At 37.0% G+C, this 12,094-nt stretch overlaps 1 protein-coding gene across 2 annotated transcripts in view; it reads right to left on the bottom strand.

Annotated features, from left to right (window-relative positions):
• Nucleotides 1–12,053, bottom strand: part of NMS (neuromedin S) — a 45,019-nt gene extending 32,966 nt beyond the window's left edge. For both annotated transcript variants that reach the window (XM_035001789.1, XM_035001787.1), the window contains exon 1: nucleotides 11,892–12,053. The gene's annotated coding sequence lies outside the window, so the exon portion shown is untranslated. The remainder of the gene's footprint in view (nucleotides 1–11,891) is intronic.
• Between the last annotated feature and the right edge of the window lie 41 nt (nucleotides 12,054–12,094).

Genomic DNA, 12,094 nt, shown 5'->3' with positions numbered 1-12,094 from the left:
AGCAGGAAAAGGAGCAAAAAGCAGGTTTTTTATGGAGTCCTTCAGTTTCTCTGTCTCATTATGACCTGGGAATACTTACAAACTTTTAGAATGTAACCAAAGTTGTACTTAGAGGGATATTTACAGCTTTAAATGTAAATATTAGAAAAGAGAAAGGTTGAAAATAAATGATCTAAGCTTCTATCTTAAAAAGAACAGCAAATAAATAAAAAGATAAAAGATAAAAGCAGAAATCAATAAAATAGAAAGCAGACATGCAACAGAGGAAATCAATAAGATCACTAAATCAATATCACTAAATCAATACATTTTTAGAAATTAATAATAAATTATAAACATTAACAAAACTGGGCAAGAAAAAAAGAAAGAAAACACAAATGACCAGTATCAGGAATGAAAAGGGAGACATTAATGTAGATTCCACAGATATTAAAACAAGATAAGATACTATGGATAACTTCAAGCAAATAAATTTGAAAACTTAGATGAAATGGAAAATCCCCCACACAAAACTCAACCAACCAAAAGATAACCAACCAACTTACATAAAAGAAAATAAAAATTCTGAATAGCCTTATATATATCTGTTTAAAAATTGAATCCATAAGTAATGCATATTAATGCTTCTAGTAATAATGTTCTAGATGAGTGGCTTTAAAACTTTTGACCAAAACAATAGGAAATACATTTGATATGTATTTATATGGGCATAGATGTGTGAGTGTATATGTATATGAAATAAAAGTTTTATGAAACAATTCTTACCGTTGTTGAGGAGGAAGAATTTCCTCTGCCCTTCAAGACCCTTCTACCTGGACTAAGAATCAAGTTGACTTGACACAGATTAACAGGAAAAAAATCATAGTCATCTGAGGAGCTTTTAAAATTAGGGTCTCCAGGCTTTACCTGGACCTATTGAGAAAGAATCTCTAGGGAACAGAGCCACTGATCTGCATTATCTTTACACATTTCCCTGATGATCAGCCAGATTTGAGAATCAGTAGTAGATGGGAACCAAGTAGTACTCTCCTGGTCTGAAGAATCAATCAACACACCTCTCTAACATATTACTAATGGAAGATTTGGATGGTAATGAAAATAAAGCATATGTGTGGTGCATTTCCAACTTTCCACCTGATGTAGAGTTTTTGTGATAACAATCCTAAAACAATCTTTAGTCATAAGGCATCAGGAGTTTGTTACTTCTTGATACTTAGTCTATTCACGCTTTGTTATTAACACATCTTATCTGAGAAGAATACATTTTTCCATGCTTTGTGAACTCAGTATCAGAAGTGAGGGCCAATTTTTCAAAGGGCCACCCTAGCACTACATTACTTACCATGTTGCCTTCTGAGACTCATTGCCTGTATGAAAAAAGATAATAGTAACTTTATTTTAACTGGCAGTTTTCTTATCATAAGTAAGAGATGTAAAAGTAGGTCCCATCTTGCCATGATGGAAAAGAAAACAGTAATTATATTTTCAACCAGCTGAATGGATAGTTAATTATGTAACCGTATGCCACAAACACAAAAAATTTACTTACTTGTTTTTTTCTTCTCCTTATTTCTCCATATTATTTTCTTCTTACATGAATGTTTCTGACATTTTTCCTTCCACACTTTGCTATTTTCATTATAGGACTTAAACCCAGATGTAAATGTACATCCCCCACAACAACTTTGCACAGATTGAGATCTAGCTTCCATAGAATAATTGGCTATTAGAGCTGGAGGGGAACAGAGAAGTTATCCAAAATAACATATTGATTTCCTATTAGAAAATTGGGGCTCAGAAGTTAAGTGATTTACCAGACTCTACACGAAAGTCAGATTGGAAATCACATCTCCTAAGTATTAGCTGAGCATTTTTCCACCCACCATTCTGTTCAACAGATACATACAATGAAGTGAACCACAATATATGTGAGGGTAGTTTTCTAAATCACTACACATCCACATTTTTAATTAACACTTTTATTGAGATATAATTCACATACCCTAAAACTCACCCATTTAAACTTCAGTGGCTTTTAGTATGTTCAGAGTTGTGCAGCAATCACCACGATCTAATTTCAGAATATTTTCATCACCTGTATCTATTAGTCACTCCCAATTCCTGACCTCTACTCCAGCCCCCAGGCAACTGCTATTTTACTTTCTGTCACTATAGACTTGCTTATTTTGGACATTTCATATAAATGGAGTCATAGGGTATGTGGTCCTTTGTATCTGGCTTCTTTCAATTAGCATAATGTTTTCAAGGTTCATCCACGTCATTCCTTTTTTTTTTTTTTTCCCTAAGTCATATTCCACTGTATGAATATACCACATTTTGTTTATTCATTCATCATTTGATAGACATTTGTTTCCACTCTTAGGCTATTATAAATAGTGATGTTAACATTTACATACAAGTTTTTGTGTACACTTAAGTCTTCATTTCTCTCAGGTATACACCTCAGAATGAAATTGCAAGATTAGGGCGCCTGGGTGGCTCAGTCGTTAAGTGTCTGCCTTTGGCTCAGGTCATGATCCCAGGGTCCTGGGATCGAGTCCCACATTGGGCTCCCTGCTCAGCAAGAGGCCTGCTTCTCCCTCTCCCACTCCCCCTGCTTGTGTTCCTGCTCTCGCTGTGTCTCTCTCTGTCAAATAAATAAATAAAATCTTAAAAAAAAAAAAAAGAAATTGCAAGATTATATGATAACCCTATGTCTAACATTTGAGGAACTGCCAAGTTTTCTGAAACAACAACACCATTTTATATTCTTACCAGCAATGTATGAGTGTTGCATTTCTCCACAACTCTTTGTTTTCATCTTTTTTGATTTTAGCCATTCTAGTTGGTATAAAGTGGTATCTCCTTGTGACTTTGATTTTCATTTCCCTACTGATTAGTGATATGGAGAACCTTTTCATGTGCTTATTGGCCATTTGCATATCTTCCTTGGAGAGATGTCTATTCAGATCCTTTGCCCATTGAGTTTTTTGTCTTTTTGTTATGGAATTGTAGAAGTTCTGTATATATTCTAGATACTAGTCCCTTATCAGATATATGATTTGCAAAAAATTTTTTCCCATTCTATGGATTGTTTTTTCACTTCCTTGATAGTGTTCTTTAAAGCACAACATTTTTCAATTTTGATGAAATGCAACTTAGCTATTCTTTTTTTGACCTTGGGCTCTTGGTGTCATATCTAAGAAACCATTGTCTAACTCACGGTTACAAAGATTTATGCCTATTTTTCTTCTTGTTTTTTAGTTTTAGCTCTTGCAGTTAGGTCTATGGTCCATTTTGAGTTAATTTTTTAATATGTTATGATGAAGGTGTTTAAATCCATTCTTTTCCATATGGATATCCAGTCATCCTGACACCATTGGTAGAAAAGACAATTCTGTGTTCATTAATTTTCTTAGCAACTTTGTCATAAATCTATTGATCATAAATGTGAGGGTTTATTTCTGGACTCTCAATTCTACTCCATTGATCTTTATGTCTCTTCTTATGCTGGTACCACACTCTCTTGATTACCGTAGCTTTGCATTAAGTTTTAATATTGTGAAGTGATTCCTCTGACTTTGATCTTATTTTTCAAGATTGTTTTGGTGACTCTGAATTTCTTGAATTTCCATGAGAATTTTAGGGTCATACTGGCAATTTTTGCAAAGAAGCCAGCTGGAATTTTGATGAGGATTCCAATGAATCTGTAGGTCAATTTGGAGAGTATTGCCATCTTAACAGTATTAAATCTTCTGATACATGAACATGGGATGTTTCTATACTTATTTAGGTCTTCTTTAATTCCTTTCAGAAATGTTCACAGTTTTCAGAGTTTAAGTTTTATACCTCTTTTGTTAAATTTAACCCTAAGAATTATATTACTTTAGATGATATTATAAATGGAATTGTTTTCTTAATTTCATTTTTGGGTTGTTCATTGCTAGACTATAAAAATACAATTGATTTGTGTAGGTTGGTCTTATACACTGTAACTCTGTTCAACTCATTTATTAGTTCTAATAGTTTAGTGATATCCTTAGGATTTTCTGTATGCAAGATAGGTCACCTAAAATAGAAATAGCTTTGCTTATCCCTTTCCAATACAGATACATATATGTCTTCTTCTTGCCTAGCTGTCCTACCCAAAACCTCCAGCAAAATGTTGAGTAGAAATAATAAAAGCAGACATCTTGTCTTGTTCCTGATCTTGGGGGAAAGCTTTCAGTCTTTCACCATTAAGTATGATGCTATCTGTGGGGTTTTGTAGATGCCATTTATCAGGCTAAAGAAGTTCCCTTCTCTCCCTAATTTATTGCATGCATTTCTCATAAACGGAGTTGAATTTTGTCAAATGCTTTTTCTGCTTCTAGTTAGTCATGTGATTTGTCTTTATTCTATTAACATGGTGTATTACATTGATTCACTTTCAGATGTTAAGGTGATCTTGCACTCCTGAGCTATATCCCACTTGGTCATGGTGTATAATCCTTTATATATGTTGCTGGATTCAGTTTGCTTGTATTTTGTTGAGGATTTGTGTGTCTATAGTTATAAGAGATATTGGTCTGTAGTTTTCTTGTGATGCCTATGTCTAGTTTTGGTATCATTGTAATACTGGCCTCACAGAATGAGTTGAGATGTATTCCATCTTCTTCTATTTTTTGGAAGAAGTTATGAAGGATTGGCATTAATTCTTCTTTAAATGTAGGATTCAACAGTAAAATCACCTGGGCTTGGATTTTTTTTTGTAGAAGTTTTAAAACTACTAATTCAATCTCTTACTTGTCATAGGTCCATTCAGATTTTCTTCTTGAGGCAATTTTAGGTAGTTTGTGTCTCTTTAGGAATCTGTCCATTACGTGAGGTTATCTAATTTGTTGACCTACAATTGTTCAAGTATTCACTTATAATCCTTTATATTTCTCTAAGTTTGGTAGTAATGTTCCCCCTCTCATTCCTGATTTTAGTAATTTTATTCCTCTCTTCTTTTTTCTTGGTCAGTTGAAAAAAAGGTGTATCAATTTTGTTGATCTTTTCAAAGAAACCAATTTTTTGTTTTGTTATTCTCTCCATTGTTTTTCTATTTTCTCTTTCATTTATTTTCACTTTAATATTTATTATTCTCTTCCTTTTTCTTGCTTTGGGCTTAGTTTGCTATGCTTTTGCTAGTTTCATAAGGTGAAAGGTTAAATTTGAGATCTTTTTTTCTTTTTTAATGTTCTCATTTATAGTTATAAATTTCTGAGTACTGCTTTCAGTGTATTCCGTAAGTTTGGATATGCTGTGCTTTTGTTTTCATTCATTTGAAAGTATTTTCTGATTTCTTCTTTGACCCAGTGGTTATTATGTTATTTAATTTTGTGTATTTCTCAAATTTCCTCCTGTTATTGACTTCTAATTTAATTCCATTGTGGTTAGAGAACTTTCTTTGTATAAATTCAACCCTTTAAAATTTATTGAGGATTATTTTATAGCTTAGCATATAGCATATATATCCTGGAGAATGTTCTGTGTTCCTTGAGACAAATGTGTATTCTGCGGTTATTGGGTGGAGTGTTTCAGAGATGTCTATGAGGTCTGATGTTTGATGAGAAAAATGAGATACAGAAGGGATTAATGGATTACTCAATGTTGCATACCTATCTGATCACAGAGGTGGAAATACTAGGGTGAATCATGTGAAATTGCCATTCTTGAACATCAAAAACTAACAATTACCAGCAATTTCCTATAGTTCAACCTCATGCAACTTAAGTCTCCTAACTTTCAGTCCAGTGTTCTTGTCACATAACTAGAATATTATATTAGGATAGGCTGTGCTACATAAGGAATATACCCTGAGCTATTCTTGGCTTACCACAATGAATACTGACTTTGTGCTCATCTTATTCTATTCAGGTACTGCAACTCTCCTTCAAATGGTGACTCAGGGATCACAGCTGCTTCTAATTTGTGTGCCTGCCTTCCAGGGCACATGTTAGGGGAAGAAAACTTCAGGATCACCTGGCATATTCTTAATGGTGAGCCCTATGGATGGCTTAGATCACTTCTGTGTACATCCCATTGGCCTAGTCACATGGCCCAAACCTACTCTGTGTGGCCACCTTACTTCCAATAATTTTCTATCCTTTAGTCAATTACATGGAGAATGTGTTCTAACCTGACAATGGGGTGTGCCTTCCCATCTCAAGAGCCTAGCACCTCTTTGGCTTTCCTCATTTTAATCATATTTAAAATATATGTTCAACAATTCAAAATGTAGGTCTTAAAAATGACTCAGAATTAAAATATGAAATAAATCCTCTTGGCGAATCATCATATATATATCATATATATGTATATATATATATACAAGCCCTATCATATTTTAGCTAATTTAGGAGAAGTTATTAACAAGACAAAACAACCCACCAAAAGACCATAATAAACTCATTGGAGGTTTTCTGAGGGTCAGAGCATGGAATCCAGCCTATTTCACTCCACTGTCCCCTGGTAAACAAACAAATGAATGAAAACCTTTGAATTACAGGGCCATCTATAAATTGGAAAGGGACATCAACTTGTGTAGGTCTGTATAATCCCTATCTCTCTACAACATGTCTACTGAGAAGAACCCTCTACGTAACTGAACATTTCACAGTTCTAGGACTACATAGAGATGCTTGGTTGTGGCCACTACAGCTCTTCTAAAGCCTCAACCTGGGGGAAAAAAATCTCACTTCGACTCTGTTTAAAAAATCTCATTTCGACTCTCTTCATATATCCACCAAGGGAGCCAAGTGCAATTTTTCAGTGGGCTCGGGAAAAGGAACTGGGATGTGTGCTCTCTGTATGCAATTTCCCATTGCCTTTACAGTCCAGGGTGGCTGAGAAATAATATCCAAACACATTCTTTTTTTTTTTTTTAATTTTTTAATTTTTATATTATCCCCAAAAATTGCATCATTAGTTTTAGATGTAGTGTTCCATGATTCATAACACCCAGTGCTCCATGCAGAACATGCCCTCCTCAATACCCATCACCAGGCTAACCCATCCTCCCACCCCCCTCCCCTCTAGAACCCTCAGTTTGTTTTTCAGAGTCCATCGTCTCTCATGGTTCGTCTACCCCTCCGATTTCCCCCCCTTCATTCTTCCCCTCCTGCTACCTTCTTCTTCTTCTTCTTTTTTTTTGTCTTAACATATATTGCATTATTTGTTTCAGAGGTACAGATCTGAGATTCAACAGTCTTGCCCAATTCACAGCGCTTACCAGAGCACATACCCTCCCCAGTGTTTATCACCCAGTCACCCCATCCCTCCCACCCCACCCCCCACTCCAGCAACCCTCCTACACTGTTGGTGGGAATGCAAGCTGGTGCAGCCACTCTGGAAAACAGTATGGAGGTTCCTCAAAAAGTTGAAAATAGAGCTACCATATGATCCAGCAATTGCACTACTGGGTATTTACCCCAAAGATGCAAATGTAGGGATCTGAAAGGGTACGTGCACCCCGATGTTTATAGCAGCAATGTCCACAATAGCCAAACTGTGGAAAGAGCCAAGATGTCCATCGACAGATGAATGGATAAAGAAGATGTGGTATATCTATACAACGGAATATTATGCAGTCATCAAAAGGAATGAGATCTTGCCATTTGCAACAATGTGGATGGAACTGGAGGGTATTATGCTGAGCGAAATAAGTCAAACAGAGAAAGACATGTATCATATGACCTCACTGATATGAGGAATTCTTAATCTCAGGAAACAAACACATTCTTTTAAAGAAAGCCCAGGGAAGACTGAGATGAGAGCTCAGGAAGGGGACAGCCAGTATTATGGGAATTGTCTCCTGCCTGGGCTGACATGGAGAATGCATGTGGCATAGTGAGGAGACGGGGAAGTGGCAAGAAGAAAAACAAGGTATCTGACACTTGGACCCCAAGTCCACTTGTGCTTAGGCCAAAACGAAGTACTGGAGAGAAATTTATAAAATCTTATTACCATAGAATGCTCAGAGGAACTGGCAAATTCTTACTCTCATAGGATGGTTCTTCATATATAACCCATATCCCCATAAGGGCACCTAGGTTTCTCTAGATGTATCTATTTGCTTATTCCACTGGTTTGGTTCAAACACATGGCACTATTTTGGGTCAGTGGTTAACTTCCATTATTTCATAGTATCATCTCCAGCCTTGACTTTAAAGATATACACTTGGCAGTTGTGGAAGATGAAAGAATCTGGTACATTTTTCTTTTACAATTAAGAATTTGGGTTTCTTTTAGAATAGGAGTTCTCAAGCATTTTGGTCTAAGGATTCATTTACACTCTTAAAAATTATCAAGGAAAGCAAAGAGCTTTTGTTAATCTGGATATCTATCTAAACTTACAGATTCAGTAATGAAAACTGAGAAATTTAAAACGTATTTATTAATTCACTTGAAAATAATAACACTCTCATTATATGGTACCATAGATAACATATTTTAAGGAAAAATAGCTATATTTTCTAAAACAAAAATTTAGCATTGTTTATCTTTTTGCCAATCTCTTTAATGTCTTGCTTAATAGAAGATAGCTGGATTCATATACTTGTTTCTGCATCAATCTATTGCAGTGTTATTTTGGTCAAAGAATATGAAGAAAATCCTTCTTCATGCAGATAAGTAGAAAAGGAAGAAGTATTTTAATAATCTTTTCAGATAATTTTGGGTGTTTTTCTTTAATACTAAACCCGAACTCAGCAAGTCATAGTTTCTTAAAGTTTAATACAATGTGGAATCTAAAACCCCGTCAATGAACTTTCATACTCTGTAACATTAAAATTCATCAGCCTAGGTGTTTTCTAACACCAAAAACCAATTCTCTGATTCTCCAGACACTAACTGCATGTCCTATAATTCAATTTTATTCTGACACTCCCTGGAGTTAGCGTAAAACTCCACAGGATTAAGGGCTCAGTCCCACAAGGATGTTCCCACTTCAGACGCCAGTCACAAATATTGGGTCCCCAAGTTACCCACACTCTCTGACATGGCTACAAATCAGAGGTTCCCACGACGCCCTCTCCTCAGTTTTGATTATACCAGAACGGGTCACAAAACACAGGGAAACAGCTTACTTATTATTAGTGATTTATTATAAAGGACACAACTCAGAACAGCCAAATGGAAGAGATTCCTAGGCCAAGTTACGGGGGGCTGTGCGCACAGAGTTTCCATGCCCTTTCTACATGGCCACCCTTCCAGCACCTCAGTGAGCTTACCAATGTGGAAGCTCTCCAAACTGTCATTTAAGTGTTTTTATGGAGGTTTCATCATGTCGGAAGGATGGATTATTAACCATTCTCCAGCCCCTCACCTCTTCCCAGAGGTTGGGGGATGTAGGGCTGAAAGTCCTAGGCTTCTAATCAAGATTTGGTCTTTGCAGTGACCAGTCTCCATCTGAAGCTAGCTAGAGTTGCCTCATTAGAACAAAAGATGCTCCTATCACCCAGGAAATTCCAAAGGTTTTAGGAGCTTTGTGTCAGGAACCAGAAACAAAGGCTACCTATTAGAACAAAAGATGCTCCTTTCACCCCTATCATTCAGGAAATTACCAAGGTTTTAGGAGCTCTGCGTCAGGAACCCGGGAAAAGGCCAAATACATTATATATATATATATATATATATATAAAATATATTTCTTATTGAGCCACAATCTATCAGCATACAATATACCAAGAAAAGAAAAAAAGAATGAAAGAAAAGGTTGTTAGTATCACCACTGATTTCATCAGAAAAATTTTTAAATGTTAGGATGCTGTCAAATTCCTAGTGGCAGACACAGGTTTTCCAAAAGCTTGAATTTTCACTTGAAAGCTTGAATTTTATCACTGGCAACAGATACCATCAGTTGTTTTGCTGAAGTGACAGGCTCATTTCATTCATTTTGGAGAAAATGTCTGCCAAATACCCAAGTCTGTGTAACCACAGTTTGTCTGTCAGTTCTTCTTTCAAGTAAAAATGGTGTTCCATGAAAAAAAAAAGCATCGCAAACCATCACCCAAGAGCTTTGCCTCCAGACAATGGCCATACTTTTGGTATACAGCAAGAGGCCTTGTGTGCACTTCCCATCCCATTCCAAACGGTATGACTGCTTAATGGAGGACATTCTTCAGTGGCATTTTTTGTTTGTTTTTACTGCAAGTGTTTGGTGGTGACATATGCAATGCCCACCAATCCCGTTTTATTCCACTGCCTAGATTCTGGCTAAGTGTCATCAATTTTACCCACCATTACTCTTGTGCCATCAGAACAAATAAAGACAACCAATGTCCTAGCATTACTGGGAAAACAGTCTTGACATTACAGACCTGGGGGTCCAAGGATCCCACTTTGAGAACCACTACATTACAAACTATCCCTCTGTTATAAAGACTAAACATTAATACTTTCCTGAAGTCCATTTATAGAAACAAAAAGAACTAGAATAATTTGGGAAATACCCTAAGAAAAATACTCAGTTAGGGGCGCCTGGGCGGCTCAGTTGGTTAAGCGGCTGCGTTCGGCTCAGGTCATGATCCCAGCGTCCTGGGATCAAGCCCCGCATTGAACTCCTTGCTCAGCAGGGAGCCTGCCTGCCGCTCCCCCTGCTTGTGCTTGCTCTCTCCCTCTCTCTCTCTCTGTGTCAAATAAATAAAATCTTTAAAAAAAAAAAAAAAAGAAAGAAAAATACTCACTTTAGTCACCAATGTGTAAGCCCCTAAAAAGAACTATATTTTTTAATATTTGAACAGCAATTAATTGCATAGGAATGCAATTAATAAATAATAACAATGAAAGGAGTTTATGTTTATCGTAATATTTACCACTGGGAGAGAACTGTGCTATGCATTTTAAATGCATTATCTCCAATATTCTCTAGTATCGTATCCTCATTTTATAGATGAAGAAAATGGGGCACAGAACAATAAAAGAATTTGACAGGGTCACAAGCTGTATGTGGTGCAGTAAAGATTTGAACCCGCAAGGCCTAATTCCCTTGAACCCTTCAACCCTGCATTATGTTCCATGTCTCATCTGAGCTCCAAATTTACTAATTGTGTTTCTCCCGTGTCTGTGTATACATTCAAATCCTCAAGGACAAAGGAGATGGTCTCATGTCAACCATAGTGCCCAAGGAAAGGGCTTAATAAATATCAGGATGAGTGACCAAAAGACCAAGTAAACTACCTTGCCATCTTGAAGTCACAAGGATTAGTAATCATGTTAAAAGTGAAATTCTGAAATGGCCAGCCCCATCCATGTTATGTTTAACTCCTTAAGAATGGAACCAACAGGGTAGGCAAAAACAAACAAACAAAAAACCCAAAAAACAAAAAACAAAACAAAACAGAACAAAAACCCCTGGTTCCTTGAAAGCTTGACAAGTTTTATGTGTGCATACGTATGCATGTGTGTGCACACGTATCTATATTACTTTGTTTGCTAAAGAGATGCAGCTAGGTAGTTAACAAGCATGTAGGTTAGATCAAAACAAAACTAGTTTACCTTTTCCAGGATAATAAACCCCCAACAGCTTTGGGACTGGCTTCTCTACCAGGCTCTAAAACCCCAAGGTCTTACTCACTTCTGCAGGTTAAGAAGGCACAGCCCTATAGGGCAGTAAACTGTTGTGGCTTCTATCAGTTCTGCATTAATCAGCTACACCCAAGACAACAAAGTTACGTTCCCCCCGACTGTCAGCCGAGGGGGTCTGCAAAGAACAGAAAGTCCTGCTTTTACTAGGAAGGGTGATCAGAAAATGCTGGGCGGTACCCCAAACTCAACCGGTTTTGCCTTTTTCGAAGTTTGGATTTTTTTTCTCCATTTTTTCCAAGTTTGGGCTTTTTTTTTTTTTTTCCCCTTCTCAAACATCATACCTGTTTTCTGGATGGAGACCTGGCGGGATTTGGTTCGGCCCCACTTCTCTGTAATTTCCTGGGATGCAGTTTCTTTCCGGGGGGTGGGGCCGGGGGAGAGAAGGTAGGCGCAAGGCCTGGGCGCCGGATCAGACCGCGGCGACGCGCCAGGGTAGACCAGGTCCTGGGTCCCCTCGGCCGCCTCGCCCCGCCCCGCGCCGCCC

Source organism: Mirounga leonina, unplaced genomic scaffold, assembly GCF_011800145.1.
Source record: "Mirounga leonina isolate KUSES-001 unplaced genomic scaffold, KU_Mleo_1.0 Mir_125, whole genome shotgun sequence".
Classification (NCBI taxonomy): domain Eukaryota; kingdom Metazoa; phylum Chordata; class Mammalia; order Carnivora; family Phocidae; genus Mirounga; species Mirounga leonina.
This window is presented reverse-complemented; position numbering and strand designations above follow the sequence as displayed.